Raw genomic sequence first — 17,610 nt, 5'->3', positions numbered from 1 at the left:
AGAGAATTACCCTTATTTCTCTACTGTGATGAGGAATCATCTATGCTCACTTATACAAATAATATACCTTGAGAATATCACGGTGCTCTCAAATGGAACATTGACATTCCAGAAACAACAACATAAATAGAATCTATGTAGTCTTTTGGGTTTGAATCTGTGAGTGCAGTCTTAATTTCTTCCTTAAAGAATGTAATTTGTTTCCATTTTAATGCACATGATCTCAATTGTACTGGTATGTATTCAAATTATTTTTTATCAAACTGTAATCTCACCCATGCATTGGAATTATAGCTTGCTGAAATACCAAGCTATTACTTCCCTAAGTTCCAATATCTAACTCGAGTACAAAAGAAGTGCATTGTAAAAATAATATACCCTGAATGAAGTGAAGTTGATGCTTTATGTTGCTTCATGTAAATATGTTCAAAGGAAGTGAAACATATCACATTCTATGAGCCCAATGTCCTATTATTTGAGTGATCACAATTTAGTCACTAACTAGTTTGTGACCATTAAAACATGTGAATAGAATGCATCGAAGCACCAAAAATTCAAGCTTGAAAAAAATAGAGAGGAGAACAATGAATCGCTATTTTGCAAACAACTTTAGAGGCATATGTGCAAAAGCACCTTTGCAGTCAGAAAGGGCCAGATTCTCAGAATCAGGCCCTTACCAGCTCAAAAATGCTTTTCAATGTGTTTAAAGCACACTTTTTTACCAAATCACAATTTATGTTTAGCTATTCGGTATTTTGATAGGGTGTCTTTAGGGCGCCCCTTCCAAATACCGAATTGCAGTGCTATGTGTGAATGTTTTGTGATCGAATTATGATCACAAAACATGCATATTTACCAACCCCTCAAAGGTGGTGGTAACCATTTGCAAATGGGAAAAGGTCCCCATGTTACCCCGTCCCCTTTGTGAATGTTGAAACAAATATATTTTAAGTGCAGGGGTTCAAGGGAACATTGCCTATCCTTAAAACAATAAAACTTAAAGGTTTTATTTTATTTTTTGAAATACGTCGTCAAAAGATTGCTTTATTAACAAGCAATCACAGACATGTTGATATGCTGACTCCAGCAGGCCACCATCCTTGTGATGGCAGCAATTCCTAACACATCAATATTAAGAGGGTATGTTGATAGCGACCCCGTTAGTAATCACTATTACTAACTTGTACATTTTTGTACATTAGGTACTGCGATTTCCTAATTGTGACTCAGTAAGAAATGCAATTAGGAAATCGCAGTCCCTAAATTTGCACATGTGGCCATTAGTGATTTCCTAATAGTGATTCCTTATCTGCGATCCACATTTCAAATATACTAAGCATTTGTAAAAAGTATATGACAGGAAAACTATTACATTTCTCACGCAGTTGACCATCAATTGGAAGCTGGTGGAAACCATGGGCACATTTGTAAACATTTTTAATGTTTCTTTTTAAAATGTGTTCCGTATTTGTGTTGACAAAGAGGGATAAGGTTTTAGGATCATAGCAAAGGAAGAGAAGGGGGCAGGAGACCAATTTTAAGATATGGATAAGGTACTGGGCTAAACAAAAGAGTAGGTATATTGGAATGACAAACTGAGTATACATTTCCTATATAATTTGACTCACAAGTTGCAACCCCTCTTACCCATAAACCCCTAAAGAAGTGTGGCTATTCCCACACAAGTGGAAGTCTTATGTTCACTGCATCTCTTTGCAGCCATTAGTTATCAGGGCATTTCAACAATAGCAGGAGTTGTGTCATAAAGTAGGCTTTCAAGCTTACTGAAATTTCTCTGGTGCCTGAAAGTTGCAAAGCACTGTAATATTTAGCTGAGACATCATGCAAAATTGTGGACATGGTATAATACATAATATTGGCACATGAAAATGCCTACTTATTGATACAGATGAGAGTAGCCCAGTTAATAGAAGATGGCAGCCCTTATGGTACTGAATGCACATGGAATCAAAAAGAGCAACCTGCTCAAGATCCCACTTGGTTCATACTGTCTTTGACTAACATAGTTTTGAAGAAGAACTTATTTTAATTTGACACTCAATTTTATTTTCAAACCTAGGAAGTAGCTATGGGGGCAGGATTCATCCCAGGTCTAGCAAATATCGGTAGGGCTGTATTTGGGGAAACATGATTTCCCATCAAATAACACTTACCTAGACAACAGGTACTTGGTGAAAAATATAGATGATGTCTTTCTAACATGGTATGACACTGTCATGAGGTGACTGCAGTGTATACCCTTTTGTGCCCATAATACTCTGCAGTAATCACTGAAGGTTATGTATGGCTGCCAAAGGCATTCACTGCAGTGAAGTTAGTGGTTTCTAAACAGAGTTGGAATCATCAGAAGCCCCCTCTGTTTAAAAGCCATTGCAGATTAAACTGTTATAAGTGGAGTGGTGGAATTTATCAGTGATACTGCATTATTACAGCAACACAGAATTACCAAAGTCCTCCAATTCCTCTGGTGGGAATAAAAAATCCACCTAGACCTAATATTGAGTTATGCTGTGAAGGCCTCCGTTTACATCGGACCATCATTTTTAAATATGCTCTCTATATAGCATTGCACACGTGTTTCATTGTTGTCACTGTTCATCTTGACTGCGCCGCCAAGCTGAAGCACCTGTGTATAGCAAAAAATGTGTTATTTGCTTAAAAAGAAATGCTCATACAATTAATAAATGTAACTGTATAAGTACAAAACAATAACTGACATGAACTATTAAGCCTAGTAAAGTTGAGGCCTAATACTTCATCCTCCTAATACTTCCTCCTCCTTATACTTCCTCCTCTAAGGGGACCATTGTTTGTTATATCACAGTTCTATGAGCCAGTCGGCTCCACTAGCTACTGTTGTTGTTCTCAGTTTAGAGGGTATGTAGCAATCAGTCATATCATGTTCAGTCATATCATATTTTAAAGTCCATCTTGACCAGGAAACTATTGGGGCCTCCTCCAATTCAATAAGAATGAACATCACCTTTGAATAGTCACTGTCAGGCTTCGGACAGTTCTATAGCACATGCATCATGTCCACGTACCTATTCGGCAACAGTTGTGGTGCAGCAATAGGGAACCTATGTAGTTGTGACCAGTACCAATTATGTAGCTGTTTAAATATGCAAACTTCAGCTAAGTCTCCCGAGGAGGGGGTCATGAGAGTTAAGCAGTGAGGCGCAGTCTTTGGGACAATAAGTGTGTCCTATGATCCTGTTAGTGAATTTGAAATGTTTCCAAAGTGTGCTATGAGGAGATGACATTGATCATCAAACTCGACACCCCTAAAATTCCCCCTACGTGTACACCAGTTAACAAAGGTAGGTCTTTTATTGCTTCTGACCAGTGTGTTATTTGTGATAAGTGATTTCCTAGGTAATAGGTGACCATGTGTGATCTTTCAACCACCATATATGTATGCAGTTTGAGAATTTAGAGGCGGAGTTTGCTAATGCCCCCCACAAAGCCCTTGTTATCTAAATCTGTAGTGCGCAGAAGGAAGCATATATTGGGCATCAGCATTGCCTCACAGTTCCCTGAGTTCCCCCTGGTTCAGAGAATTTTGAGAACGTAGCCAACAGGGTCATCAGTGCCAGGATGGATGTCTGCAGGTGGGAAATGATCATCAGAATATCATCCGCATAAAGGGAGGATTTTATAGGTCCAGCAGGAATCTGGGTACCCTATATATATGGGGCAATCCTAATTGCAGTTGGTAGTGTTATAAAGGCAAGGAGGAATAGTAAAGTGGACAGCTGGCTACCATGGTGGGTGCATCATTTATTCTTGATTCTTGTACTGAATATGTGCCCTCCACAGTTGACTTGTGCTATTGGCCCATCATAGAGCTAGTTTACCTTGTCAATGAAGCTTTGACTTAGCCCAAATCGGCCCATGACCATGAAGAGATAGGGCCATTCAACTTGATCGCACACCTCCTCTGCATCCAGGGATAGGTGCCCAGTTCTTCATAAACATTCTGAAATACCCACAGGAGGTGGGCCAGGCAAGCATGCGGTTCCGAGAGGATCATCCCAGTACAAATTCAAGATGGGGTGCATGAATCAGGGAATCACTTCCAGAGCCTGTTAGCCAGGATCTCAGCCAGACTCTTTGCATTGACATTCAGGAGGGAGGTGGACATTTAGGATCCACAGTCTGGTTGGTCTTTCCACTTCCTAGGGAGGACTGTTACTATAGCTTTGTTAGAGAGGGGGGCCCAGGTCCCCGGATTCAGTTTTGGAGTAACATCTGTGTGAGTTGGGGCTTGCATATCTTAAACAAAATCACAATTAAAGCCAACTTCTCCTAGAGATTTGAATGTTTGGTAGGGTGGCCATGGCGTCACTGATTTCCTCTATGTATATGCCCCCCTACATGAGGTCTCTCCCTTTCATTGGTCAGGAACTGGAGATGAATGGAAGCCATGAATTGCCCTTCCACCTACATGGGTTCACCATTGTCAGAATCCCAGTCATTCATAGAAAGAGGCAAAGGCCTTGGTAATGTCAGTGGAGTGCGTGATGACTTGGCCCATCTTAGTGCGTAGCGCCGGCACCAAAAACTAACCTTCCCGTTGGTGTAGATAGAAGACTAAATGGTGCCTTGCCTTTTCACTATGCTTTTAGTGCCTCCATTTGAATTTTGTTAATGCCAACTCCATAGCCAAAGTATACAGCGAGTTATACTCTGGCTTTTCAGCCTTCAGAAGGGACCTATTATCAAGCAAGTGTTATGTATTGTAGGCCACTGTGAGAGAAGATATGGATGCCTCCAAAACCTTCTGTTTAGTGGAATATTGTCATTTGGCTATGGCACTGTCTCTCATCAGGAGACCTCTCCACCTGACCTTCCTAGCTGCCCAGACCATTTGTGGGGGGACAACGCCTCGAAGAAATTTACTCGGACATAGATTATGAAAACCTTCTTCTCAACCAGGAATCAGTATTTAGATTCTTGTCCAAAACAGGACAGTTGTAACTGTCCTGTGTCCTACAGTTAGGTTGGGTGATATAAGGCTATGATCAGAAAGTCTCCCAGGCAGTATGTCAGTGAAGATTGGATGGACAGGAGATAATAATGTAACAAAACGACATCCAGCGATAGGCAGTATTGTGGGGCAATGAAATACGCATGTAGTCTTTGTCCATGGAATGGTCTGTGGGGTGGTCTAGGAACCAGACATCTAGACAAACCATGATCCCTCAAAAGGTCCATCACCTGTGCTCAGTCAGTGGCATTTTGGTGTTCCAGTCACCCCTAACCACCAATATAGTATCGCCAATTTCCGTAAAGAGACTGGTCAACCGTCCGAAGAAGGTGGATTTGCTCCCTATTGGTGCATACACAGAGTACAATATAAGCAACTGTCTTCCAGTTTAAACTTCACAAAGGCATATCTACCATCTGGGTTAGTCCAAGATTTCAGGAGCTCTAATAACGTAGTGATTTATGTATAATGTTAGCTACTCCACACTTTCTTTGTGGTAGGGAGGAGGTTGGTTGGCTGAAGGTACCAGTGTCCCAAGGGGTTGTGCATCAACTCCCCACCACCTGTCCCACCAAGTCTCAATATAGCTCATCAATTTCCTGTGGGCAAGTGCAATTCCTGCAAAGTGCAATGTCACCCTTGTTATTACGGAGATAGGTGAGGATCTTTTTGTGTTTGACGAAGCTGGAGAAGCCATTGATATTCAGTGACAGGAAAAGTAATTCAGTGTGGCAGAAGGGGCATTGTCATTGACCTGGGAGGAGTCTTGAGTGTGTGGGGAAGGAGTAAAGGGATGCTTCTCCAGAAAGAGCATCCAAGTTAGTGGAACTTTTGGGGAGCATTTTATATGTCCTACAAACCTGGTGTGAGAAACCTACGTCTCTCAAAAGACAGCTGAGACAATAAAGTAAGTGTAGCCTTACTTACGTTTGACCTTTGCATATAGAAGAACCTTCTACTCTGTAACATTCAGTGCAAGCCCTGAAACTCGGCCGCCAAAGGTCCCCGCCAGCCGAAAAAGGAGCAGACGTCACTGTCACTGACAGTCCATAAAGGGGTTGTTGGATAAGGCGAAGATCAGAAGTGGCAACATAGACCTCAATCTCATGTCTGTTGTACTATGGATCCCATAGCAGTCTATCCCTGTACCAGGATCCCATCTCTCACCCACCTGCCAAAATGTTGAAACCCTCCTCCCAGACAGAGTGAGGCATAGCACAGGTCAATAGTAGGGGTGGTTCATACAGAATGCAATTAAGTAGCATGGGAATAACAGCGAAGAAGAACATAACATTTGCAGTTATAGCTGCTGCACGAAGAGGTTAATCTTGGCACTAGCACAAAAGGGTATTCAGCATGAGCTTTGTCAGTTCTTTCTGTCATTACCAGCCAACTCAGGTATTTCAAGGCTATCTGCAGCAGGGCACCCACATCCAATGCAGAAAGTTAATCGTCCAGTGATGCAGTAGAGCAGTCTTTCAACAGAGACCTGGATTTGTCCCTGTCTTGTTCTTGGCATAAGCCATCTATCACCCAATCCAGGCTCTCCCTGTTTAAGCAGCGGTGTTGGGCTGATCGACGTAGACTTTGATGGGCAGAATGTTTCCTTTTGTAAGCCCAGCAGGTGCTGGAACTGCCAGACATTTGAGGGTTGATGGATTCTTAGGCTGGAGTTACATGCATGGATCCTTCCAAATTATCCAGTTAGGCAGAACATTTCCTGGGCCATCAAATTCTGAGGTACAGGTTTGTGGAATCACAAGCATTACTACTAGATGTAGGAGACCAAATTTGATTCCTTCCTTCTGCAAGCAAAGGCAAAGGGACAACTTGTTTTCTTCTTGATTGCTATTTTGTGAGAAACATCTGCTGTGATGTGGTTTACTGACCCTTTTCATTGAAAAAGATCCCTCCCTGTTCCTTTTTGCAGCCTGTGGTATATCTCGGGTGTGCTGGTGGCATATAAGATATGTGATGACAGCTTTGGGGACATTGGAAGAGCATGCCGACCATGCCCTCAGTCAGTACACACTCTGGAGCTTCAAGGGCATCAAAGCTGGCCCTGTAGTTGGCAGTCAGGTCATGGGAGACTCTGTATTGTCTTGGGCTTCTGTACATTCAGAAGGAGGTGAGGGGATGATGGGCATTGAGACGGGTGTGTGGTTTACAGTCATCTCTGCTGTGTGCTCTGGTGTAACCTATCCCTATCCCATTGTGGGTGCAACAGACAGTGTCACCCATGTATTGTGGATGGCCTTGGGTGTCCCTGGTCGTCGGAGCTCCGTCACTATATTTTCGATCCTGGTGAAGCTCTGATCCCCGTGAACTAGATGCTTGTACTTGGAGCAAAATTATAGTCTAGTACATCGAACACAAGAAGTGTTTGCACAATACATATCCTGAATTCATATATTTGACGGTGCTCTCATGGGATAATGAAGAGATCGGAGATTTAGAGGAATAAAATATTTACCTAGGATAGCACACTTTGGTCAAGCATCCTTGTGCAATTCAGCCTCAGGATCAGAGTTTCATGCTTTCTCTTTTTTTATGAAAGGTCACAGCTTTGGCTTTAATTCTCTGTGCACGTGTTTAGAACGTTGTTGGCAGGCATGAGTCATGGGAAAGCTTGGCTCGTTTTTAATTTGAGAGGCCAAGAGGACTTCGAGGTGACCCATAGCCAGGACTGGGCTCGATCCTGGCTCAACTTTTGACTGGCTTGCCCACCTCTCTTAAAATGTAGCCATAAAGTTGGTGTACATTGTACATTGTCAATACCCGCATGTCTAGTTCCCACCACAGGCTGGCTTCTTTCAAAACGTGTTATTGACACAACGTTTACCTTTTAGTGAAAGTTCCACTTTGTATCTTAGCGACATATGATGATCGTTCACCAATCACCTTAGATTCAGTGACTTGTGCACCACCATTTTTGGCAGAGTTTTTACCTCAGCGTGCCTGACCCAGTGGCGGGAAATGATGTGCCCTGCTGGTGGGGCATGTATCAGGGCGGCTGATGCTCCAGTGCAACGGTTGTTTTGGCGGCAAATCCTCCCATATCGGCCTCCTCCGTATCAGATTTAGGGGCATATTTATACTCTGTTTGCACCGAATTAGTGTCATTTTTTTTACTCTAATTCGGTGCAAAACTAACTCCATATTTATACTTTGGTGCTAGACCCCTCTAGCACCAAATTTATGGAGTTAAAGTCATTTTTTGAAAGTGGAGACCTACTTTGCCTTAATGAGATGCAAGGTAAGGCGTTCCTCTGCAAAAAATGACTCTATGGCCTTAACGCCATATTTAGGGGCATATTTATACTCTGCGGCATATTTATACTCTGTTTGCACCGAATTAGTGTCATTTTTTTTTTACTCTAATTCGGTGCAAAACTAACTCCATATTTATACTTTGGTGCTAGACCCATCTAGCACCAAGGCCCTGATTTAACCTTTTTTTGCTCCGCATTAATGTCATTTTATGACACAAAAGTGGCGCAAACTTACAAAATATTGGCCCTTATTTATACTTTTTGCTGCAAAACTGCACTAACTCAGTTTTGCACCAAAAAGTTTAGCACCCGCTTGCACCATTTCTGTGCACCAGCCGGGCACCATATTTATGGAATGGTGCAAGCCGGTGAAAAGGGTAGGCTAGAGTTTTAAAAAATGACTTTAGTCGGGTGGGGCTGGCAGTATAGAAGAAGAGGGTTTAGCACCAAAAAATGGCTTTAGGCAGGTTAGAGTAAAAAAAAATGACTCTAACCAGATTAGCGTAATTTTATGGTGCTAAACCTACCATGCCACATGACTCCTGCCTTAGAAAAGGCAAGAGTCATGCCCACCACCCCAGTGGCCAGCACAGAGGACAGGGGTCCCCTGGGCATGGCCATTGCACCCGGTGCCATGTATGGGGGTCCATTTCAGGGCCCCCTATGGCACTTTCAAAAATAAAATGCACTTACCTGTACTTACCTGGGATGGGGTCCCCCATCCTCGCAGTCCCTCTAGTGTGGGTGGGGGTGCCCCTAGGGCCTAGGGAGGGCACCTCTGGGCTTATTCCATAGTGTTCCACCATGGAAATAGGGCCACAGGTCCCCTAACACCTGCCCTGACCCAGGTCTTAAAAAATGGGGCAAAGCAAGCTTTGCCCCATTTTTTGACCCCTCCTCCCTCCCTTGCACCATTTTTACATGGGAGTATAAATATGGTGTTAAGGCCATAGAGTCATTTTTTTGCACGGGAACGCCTACCTTGCATCTCATTAAGGCAAGGTAGGTTTCCACTTCCAAAAAATGACTTTAACTCCATAAATTTGGTGCTAGACGGGTCTAGCACCAAAGTATAAATATGGAGTTAGTTTTGCACTGAATTAGAGTAAAAAACAAAATGATGCTAATTCAGTGCAAACAGAGTATAAATATGCCCCTTAGCGTCAAAAAATGATGCTAATCTGGTCAGAATCATTTATTTTGACTCAAAACTGCCTAACGTCATTTTTTTTTAAGCTAGCCTACCCTTTGCACCGGCTTGCACCATTCCATAAATATGGTGCCCAGCTGGTGCTAAAAAATGGTGCAAGCCAGTGCAAAACTTTTTGGGGCAAAACTGCCTTAGTGCAGTTTTGCACCAAAAAGTATAAATAAGGCCCTTAGTTTTGTTTTCTTCCTTTTATAATCAGATTTATACTACGAAATTATTATCAGATTTGGAAATTGTTTAACTTATTTATGAGCAATTTAATTCTACTCTCTATTAATATAATCGTGAGCAAGATATGAGCATAAAAATATAAGTCATTTTATTGGAATGTCCTGTAAATTATAAACTTTGTATAATAAACCCTTGAACTAAACACGGTGTCACCTATTTGTATTCATAATAAGCATGACAATAACAGTACAGATTGACCTTAGATAAGTGAGACATTTTTTAAATATACTTATCTTATGCAATTCGTCGCTTTGAAAAGAGGAGCCCGAAAATTCAGTGTAATAAAACACCCTATCTGCAAAAAATTAAATGGTTAAAAATATGCTGCGTTTCAACTATGATTTTTACTTTCTTCATTGATATAAAGCAAGATACTGTGAATTTTGCTTAATTAAACGTCCTTGTAGAAATCTAGTCCATGCCTCATCGGAACAAGAAGAGAATGATGTGATATTACATAAACATGATGAAATGCCCTAAAAAATAGAACATGAAAATCATTAAATAATGTACATTTTTGGTCTGTTTTAAATTGCCTGAGTCTGTTTTTTGGCAACTCCATCTGTTTTTGACAGTTTGTACAAATGAAAACCTACAGTAACTGGGGCGTTATTAATGTCCTCATTTAACCAAGTGAAAGTAAATGATGTTTGCTCTGTTTAGTGGAGAAAATATTGTGTGCATGTAGTATATGTCCACTATTTCGTGTTCTCAGTTGCCCTACAAAATATCACGTGCTTTATTAATAATCCATGTGTGTGGGCCAGTCAATATGTTTAAACTACTGTTTTTTAACTAGGCACCCTTGTATGAGAGCACAGAGTCATTTAAAAGTGAACAGCGTAAAAGAAAAATAGTTTGCACGTACAGCCAAGTGTTATGTTTTAGAAGGGCGGTGGAAAGAATTCCCGCACATCACCAATAGAAATTGAGGTTCTGAGGTATGCAAGGCTTTTGGGTGGGGGGACAGTCTTTATTTGAGTTTTGACTGTAGCCCAGAAGCCCAACGTTATGTTGGAAAATGGGTGATCTCAAGATAAGTAATGAGGGAGGGGTCTTTTGGTGGAGAAACCCTCCCGTTTGCAACAAATGGTTGCGGGTGTCACATGTAAGGACGCAGTTAAAAAAGAGGGCTGGGGGATTAGACCTCATGGTCAGTACAACACAGTAAGGTGCCAGTGTCTTGATAAAGCGGTTGGGCCAGGGCACCATTAACTGAAGCCTACACACAAGCTGGCATCAGTAAAGTCTCTACACACAACAATTGACGACAAGGTGCAGTACTTCTGACCTGTGGCCACCCTGTAACTGCTCCGCCTGGAGCTCCCTGCCCTCCTACTTCTGGAAGCGCACCTCCTTTGCTTCTCCTGGGCTACATGCTGCAACGTTTTGTCTTGTCCAGCCGCTCCTGACTTCCGCTGGCTGCCGCAAGAACATGCCTACACAGTCTCCAGCCCTGCTACCATGGAGCTCTCGTCATTGCCCATTTGTTGGAAATTCTGTGAAGGCGTGCATGTGCTGCTTTTGGAGGCAGGCACTTTAGTGTACATGCCCTCTCATTTCAGCATATCATCAGGCCTGCTGCAGAGCAACTTGCTACCATTGCCCTGCTCTCGCCATGTGCAGCAGCAAGCCACGCCTTGAGGGGCGTCTCCTGTTAGTTGCCTGCCTCCCACCTCAAAACAGTGCTGGTGCCCTCCTGAAGCTGTAACAGTGCTGGCGCCCCACCAGAGGAATATATGCCACACCCACTACTCATCAGTCCACACTCTCGGCTAACTAGCAAGAGGATACCATGTAGTTGCAGCCTAAATTCCATCTGAAGTGGGATATTTTCTTTCCCCTACATGGACTGTCTCATTTGGTGAGATATATGGTAGAGTTTATTTCCCGGCCCATGCCTGTTATGCCCTGGTGGGGTGACTCTGCGCAATCTGCCGCCTGCATGTGTCTTTGCTGTCTATGTGCCCTCTTCTCTTTGTTGTATGTCTGTGAGGAAGAACAGCCTCACTCACAACTGGGCCATGGGCAATTTTGCTAAACTAAAAGAGTTGCAAAACAGAATAGGGCACCCATGACATCTGTCCCTGCCCTTCAGCCTTTGGGGTGTGATGGAGCTCCATCCTTGCTGGTGGCAAGGTGGAAGGAGTGGGTTGACGGGTTGGAAACTTAGGGGCTTATTTAGAAGCCCCTTCTGCCAACGGTGCATTCCTTTTTTATGGGAAAAAGGGGGCTTGTAACTAAGGGCCATATATACGAACACATTTTCCCATTGACACAGAATGGGAAAAACCCTTTGCTACATCTGGCCCCAGTCCCTTATTTTGGTACAGTGGCGCTGGGCAATGACAGAAGGCGCCAAATGCTTCTGCATCTGTTTGAGCCAGGCAGCAACCTGAAGAATCAGTGGACTCTTTTTATGCTCGTCTAAAGGATTTGGCCAGCAAGCCCACGCTGCCAGATGTCAGTGATGAAATCCAAGCACAATTTGTTTATTTATGTGGGTTGCTCATCTGCGAAGCTAAGCAAGAACATCCTCCCTGTCCAAGGAATGACCATGACCAACATGTTCATGTTGGGTCAAACTAAAAGAACTTTCCAAAGCATGTGTTGCACACATGGTGGCTGCCTCACAATGACCTTACAACGACCAGTGAAAACTGAACCAGTTAACATGGTAGCAGTAACTAGCACAGATAAAAAGAAAGCTTGCCCTGAATCCATCACAAATCCCAAAGTTTGTCACTGGTGTGGAGGCCACTACTCACATCAAGGCATTTGTCTGGCACAAGGCAAATTATGTTCGGCATGCAAAAAGCTCAATCATTTTGCCAAGGTCTGCTGCTCCACTTCATCACAGAAATTCAAGTTGGTGAATGTCATGAAAACACAGGGAGCCCCGGATAACAAAGGGTACATGGACGATGAATACTTGAATGTGTGAAAAATGACATGATTCACCTTCACTTAAATGAGTTGATCTAGCCCGTTGCTTTGCAACATCGCAGAATGGCATTCCACTTCCGTCCAAAGGTCGAGGAAAACATTCTGAAAACTGGAACAAGCAGACATTATTTACAGAATTTAGGGCCCGTCTTCCTGGGAGTTTCTGAGAGTAGTGGCTGACAAAGCCAAGCAACTAGGAGATATCCAGCTTTGCGTTGCTATGTTTCAAGATACCATCATGGAGGTGATGAAATTACTTCTGGGCATTATCAATGTCAGCGATGATATACTGGCACACACTCCTACCCTTGAAGAACACCTCAACAGACTGAGGGCGATATTTTGGCCAATGATGGACAATGGTCTCACTCTCCACAGGGCAAATGTGCATTTCTTAGGAAGGAAATCAGCTTGTTTGGTTATCACTTCTCTGAAAATGGTGTCATGCCGGATTCAGCAAAAGTTCAAGACATTCAACCTACTCCTACATCCACTAGTGGCACACAAGTATGGACTCTTCTTGGGACAGTAACATACTGTGGTCATTTCATTTAGAATCTCACCACATCCACTGGCCCCCTTCAAGAACTAACCAGAGTAAATGCTGGCTGGGAATGGGGAGATCCCCAAGAAGAAGCTTTCCAGGTGACCAAACAAGCACTTTCTGCACACACTACATCGATCTATTTTGACCCCAGGCATGAAACTGAACTCTTGGTGGATGCCAGCCCCACTGGTCTGGTGCCTGCTCTAGAACAAAAACAGGAAAATGACAAATAACCCCCCTTTGCTAATGCCAGTCACGTTTTGAAAGACACTGGTCATTGCTACTCACAAGAAAGAGGCCATTACGATTCACTGAGGGTGTTGTGATTTTCACATATTTCTTTGTGGCCACTCATTTACAGACCATACTGGACACAAACAGTCATTCCTCTTTTTACTGGCTGCTCCAAGTCAAAACAACCCCCTGAGAATCAAGGAATTGATTCTCGAGTTCCAGGAATACAGGTTCTCTTTAGTGTATGAACCTGATGCCCAGCACATACTAGTGTTAATCGATAATTTTTAAAAATATCCAGAGGTTGAAATTATTGAATCCCTGACCTCCAGTCAGACCATGCCTTGCCTAGAGAAGATTGTGGCCAAACACGGGCTGCTGAGTGAGCACCACATGGATAATGGACCCCGGTTTCCCAGTCAGGAATTTGCTGACTATTTGAAATTCAGAGGCATTATTCACTGGAGAATTTTGAGTAGCTACTATTTTGTTAACATTCATTGGCTTCCTATATATGTGTGTGTTTTTTTCATCCTTGTTGTCCGAGTTACTGTTGTTATTTGCGTTGATTTGTTTGAGGTTAAGGAGGAATGTTTTTTTGGGATAAGGGTGATCTCAATATGTATAATGAGGGATGGGTGTTTTGGTGGGGAAACCCTCCTGTTTGCAACAGATGGTTGCAGCTGTCACCTGCAAGGACACAGTTAATAAAAAGGCCCGGGGTTCAGACCTGATGGTCAGTGCAACGCAGTAAAATGTCTGTGTCTCGCTATTATGATTGTGGGGGGGGCACCATTAGCTAAGGTCTAAACAAAAGCTAACATCAGTGAAGGCCTCTACACACAACATCCACAAACAAACATAGTGAAGGGTTCATGAGTACCACTCCAAGGTGGTAAACAGATCCCTATCCCCTTATTTTGCAGTATAAAGCATTTACCTGTTGGTTCGAAGTATGTCCCTCACACCTGTGAGTGCTACCACTGCACCTGAGGCACTACTGACAGGGAGGTTCCTGTCTCACCAAGGTAAACTAGCTCTTGTAATTGACTTTGGTAGCAATTCAGTTAAGAGAAAACGAATGTAAAAAGTCCAGTCCATATTGGTTGAAAGGAAAAAAAGAATCAATAGGAAAACCATCTCAGAAATGAGCAACTTATGAAGGGATCAAACATATGAAGAAAAGACAAAAAAAACACAATCTATGAAGGATATATGTACTATTAATTTAATTTAATGTAGAGTGCATGAAATCAAAATCAGAAAAATTAATCTCTGCAGGATTACATCTCTGAGCATTCCTTTCAGCAGTATTCCACTTTTCTCCACAGTGCATCCCTCTCAGTAGCTCCTCCAGCCTATCATAATTGGTACAGATGTCTTTGATTGGTTCAGTTTTCTTTTTTTATTCAAAATTACTTTTTATGTCCAACTGGAGACAGTTTAACTCCCAGACTTTAGGCAAACATAACAGATAATATTTTTAAAAGCATAGGGGCTCATTCTGAGCCCGGCGGGCGGCGGGAGCCGCCCGCCTGGAGGGAGCCGCCAAATGACCGCACCGCGGTCAAAAGACCGCGGCGGCCATTCAGACATTTCCTCTGGGCCGGCGGGCGCTCTCCAAAAGAGTGACCGCCGGCCCAGAGGAAATGCCCCTGCAACGAGGACGCCGGCTCAGAATTGAGCCGGCGTAGTTGCAGGGGTGCGACGGGTGCAGTTTGCACCTGTCGCGTATTTCAGTGTCTGCATTGCAGACACTGAAATACACAGTGGGGCCCTCTTACGTGGGCCCCTGCAGTGCCCATGCCACTGGCATAGGCACTGCAGGGGCCCCCAGGGGCCCCGCGGCACCCCCTACTGCCATCCTGGAACAGGATGGCGGTAGGGGGTGTCAGAATCCCCCATGGCGGCGCAGCAAGCTGCGCCGCCATGGGGGATTCCAAGGGCAGCGGAAAACCGGTGGGAGACCGCCGGTTTTCCTTGTCTGACCGCTGCCGAACCGCTGCGGTCAGAATGCCCTGCGGGGCACCGCCGGTCTGTCGGCGGTGCTCCCGCCGACCCTGGCCCCAGCGGTCTGAGACCGCCGGGGTCAGAATGAGCCCCATAGTGCCTCATTACAAGTTTAGTGGTCTTTTGGCAAGACCGCCACGGTGGCGGACACCAAAAGACCCCCATTTTGGCAGTCATTCGACCACCATATCACAACCCACACTGTGAAAAAACAGTCAAAATTCTGAAACAGCCAGGAGGGTGGGAAAGTGGCGGTTCCACCACCAGCACCTCCAGCCCGACACAAATCAGCTCACCGGATTACCACTGACAAATCACCACAGTGGTTCTTCCATGGCTGAAAAACATTGGCAGTGCGAATCGCCGCAGTCAGAAACCACCACTGACAGAACAAAGCACCACATTAAACAGTTTGAATACCCCATACCTGACACACATCCACACACCCGACACAACTACACACACCACTATATAACGCACCCCCACACAACCCACAATCCTTAGCAACAAAACTGGAATACTGAGAAACAGAGAGCAGGAACATACACAGAGAGAGCACCCTAACACTATTGGCACACATACATCAGACTCATCACACACCAGCTAAACTAACACAATACACACATAATGAGCACACACAGTCCACGACAACCATCCATGCCTCACAACGCACCACCCACACAGCACTCACCCTATCAATCACCTAACTCTGCACCCTTTCATACACAACACCCCCATACCGTCAACACATTCACAACCATGTCCCCACAAAAGGACCCACGATTCACTGACGATGAGTTGAGGGTCATGATGGATGAAATTGTCAGGGTGTAGCCACAACTGTTTGGAGCACAGGTCCAGCAAACATCAATTGCCAAGAAAATGGAGTTATGGCAAAGAATAGTCGAAAGAGTCAACTCAGTGAGCAGCCGTCCACACACAAGGGAGGACATCAGGAAGAGGTGGAATGACCTATGGGGGAAGGTGTGTTCCATGGCATCAAGACACCAGATAGCCATGCAGAAGAGTGGCAGTGGGCCCCATCTCCTCCCCGACAGTTCACATCTTGGGAGGAGAAGGTCTTGGATATACTGCATCCTGAGGACCTGACTGAAATACCTGAGGGACTGGAGTCTTGTAAGTACACACAACATCAATGTCACTCAATTGTAGTGTCCTGAGTTCTTCCTCACCACCCAAATACTCCCTAATTCACTGAATGTCCCCATACACCTTACTGCCAATCACCCTAATGCCTATCTTCAGCATGCACTACACTGCACAGCCCTTCTGCCCACACAGCCCTTGGCAAGAGCATGGATACCATGGGCTAATCCTATCACTACGACTCCCACAATGCGCAAACCCATTGATGCAAAAACCTGCAATGTGAACATCACGTCACATTTCATTCATGCATGACTATTATACTACCTACACCAACTAGAATGTACGACTGAGGAGCAGTAAATGGCAATGACAGCAATGCAATGGTACACCACAATGGCAAGCAAGGCAAAACACAGTTACAACTCAGTGACTATTCCAAATGGACACTGATCCTTATCCCCAAGCCTGTAATGGACTGACCAAGGGTTGGAAAGTAAGATGCCAGACTCCATGCTCATGCACAAGATCCAGAGACAGGAATGTGATCCTTGCATACCTACATACTGTGTTCGCAATGAGACATCATGGTGCAATGTGCAGCCAAAGTTTGTGACAACTACCAAGCCTGACTACTCACTAGGTAGTAGAGTTGAATAGTCATGTCAAGTATCAGATAGTAACTGAACCCATCAGCAGTGCCACATGTACAAATCAGTGATGAGAGCAACAAACATGGAGTATGGTACTTCTGTCACAAACTTGTATGTACTACAAAGCTATGCTGTGCAGCATCTGTCATTGTCATTGCAGGGAATCATGGTAAGCCACTGTCTGCATCTCACAAAGAGGGAACCAAACACTCTTTCTTAACTGTAATCTGTCTCACTCCATCCACTTGTAACCCTACCATTTCCACCATTGAGAGGATACCAGACACTGCCAGCCCTCCTCAAGTTGAAGTCCCCGTAAGGACAATTTGCCTGGATGTCTGGACCTACCTGGCCCATCCGGGACACCAGGTCAGTCAACGACTCCCAGC

The sequence above is a fragment of the Pleurodeles waltl genome, chromosome 12, assembly GCF_031143425.1.
Source record: "Pleurodeles waltl isolate 20211129_DDA chromosome 12, aPleWal1.hap1.20221129, whole genome shotgun sequence".
Lineage (NCBI taxonomy): Eukaryota > Metazoa > Chordata > Amphibia > Caudata > Salamandridae > Pleurodeles > Pleurodeles waltl.
The sequence above is the reverse complement of the archived record's forward strand: the minus strand, read 5'-3'. Positions refer to the sequence as shown.